The sequence below is a fragment of the Dipodomys merriami genome, unplaced genomic scaffold (assembly GCF_024711535.1).
Source record: "Dipodomys merriami isolate MVZ:Mamm:240054 unplaced genomic scaffold, mDipMer1.0.p SCAF_43, whole genome shotgun sequence".
Classification (NCBI taxonomy): domain Eukaryota; kingdom Metazoa; phylum Chordata; class Mammalia; order Rodentia; family Heteromyidae; genus Dipodomys; species Dipodomys merriami.
This window is the reverse complement of record NW_027205937.1, coordinates 12,301,520-12,303,360: the sequence shown is the minus strand read 5'-3', so window position 1 is coordinate 12,303,360 and position 1,841 is coordinate 12,301,520. Positions and strand designations below refer to the sequence as shown.

At 35.3% G+C, this 1,841-nt stretch overlaps 1 non-coding gene across 1 annotated transcript; it reads right to left on the bottom strand.

Moving 5' to 3' along the window:
- Window positions 1-1,455: 1,455 nt before the first annotated feature.
- LOC138807762 (U6 spliceosomal RNA) lies at window positions 1,456-1,561 on the bottom strand. Its single transcript, XR_011366266.1, has one exon. It is a non-coding gene; the product is annotated as a U6 spliceosomal RNA (small nuclear RNA).
- Between the last annotated feature and the right edge of the window lie 280 nt (window positions 1,562-1,841).

Below are 1,841 nucleotides of genomic sequence, written 5' to 3'. Positions count from 1 at the left end.
TTGGACTTGGCTTGCATCAGTTAATATAATTTTTTCCAAGTCTTTCCATTTCCTAACAAATTGGGCGATGACATTCTTTCTGATGGAGGCATAGAATATATATATATATATATATATATATATATATATATATATATATATATATATATAGTATATGTGTGTGTGTACACACATACACATAGAGCATTTTCCTTTTTTGTTTTTTAGAGCAACTTAGTTTTGCACCTTCATCATTTTTTCAAATATTTTTATTGTGATTAAGTGGTTACATAATTTCCCAAATTTAACAATATTGTGGGATAGTGATGCTTAGTTAAAGTCACAAACATATTCTAACTTTGATGGAGCAAATTGTCTATCATAGTCTACAACATTTATGAGTTCTATGAGCTTTGCAATAGAGTTATTTCTTCCATATGTATACTTTTTTGTCTTGAAATATGTATATTTCTTTTTTTCCCATAGCGTCAGCTATTCCCTCTTTCCCATTTGTTCCCTCCTTCTCTTCAATGACATTGATTTGCTTAGTTCATTTTGGTCAATGTCCAGTGCAGCTGATGGATCCCACTGTTGCATGTTTTTCCCTGATTCCCTCTAGTTCTTTGTCGTCCTCCTGGTTTTCCTTCAGTATACACATATGATCAGCAGAATGGGGTTATTTAGTAGTGATTCAACCAGATGAGTGGAAGTCCTTGGTTTCTTAAGTGTTGTTAATTTTGTCGTATCACCTTACATTTTGCATTTAACATCCATTTATCACCGAGAAAATGTGCTGTTTGTCTCTTTGCTTTTGGCTTACCTTGCTCAACATGATTTCCTGTAGCTTGATTGATTTCCCTGCTAATGCCATTATTTTGTCCTTTCTAATGGCAGGAATATATTCTATTGTGTTCCACAGTTTTTGGATCCATTCATCTCTGGTGGGACATATGAGTTGTTTTCATATCCTGGCTATTGTGAACAGTGCTGCAATAAACATGGAGGTGCATGTTTCTTTGAATATTGCTACCTGTTGTTCAGGATAGATGCCTAGAAGTGGTATGAGTGGGCCATAAGGAAGGTCAATATTTAGCTTTCTGAGGACTCACCAGACTGCTTTCCAAAGTGGTTGTGTAAGTGTACATTCACACACACACACACACACACACACACACACACACACACACACACACTCACAACGTTTTCTTGATCCATTCTTCTACTGAGGGGCATCGGGGTTGGTTCCATATCTTACCTATGGCAAATAATGCTACATTAAACATTGTTGTGGTGGTAGTTTTAGTGTGGACTTGTTTATGATCATTTGGGTGAATGCCCAAAAGTGGGATTGCAGTGTAATAGGGGAGCTCTATGTGGAGTCTTTTGAGGAACCTCCAAACTGCTTTCCAAAGTGGATGAACAAGTTTACACTCCCACCAAGAATGCAGTAGGATCCTTTCCAGCATCTGTTGTTGTAAAAATATGGAACGATTCACTAATTTGCGTGTCATCCTTGGGCAGGGACCATGCTGAACTTCTCTGTATGTTCCAATTTTAGTGTATGTGCAGCCAAATTGAGCACAGAACAATTTTTATATATAAAGAGTAATTAATTTTCTTAAACTAGACAATTAAACAAAAAGTAAGTTCAAAAGAATTGTGAAATTTTAGAACCATGTATTTCTTATGTAAGCACACATTTAAGAATAAAGTCAAGGTTGACATGCCAAAAACAAAATAATTCCAGATATTTGTTTTACATGAGATGTGTAGGAGGAGGAATTCAATTATTCTACACAAGGCACCTGTCATAATGTTCATTGCAGCAAATGTTAAAGTTTGTTAAAAGTTTTAATATTTTA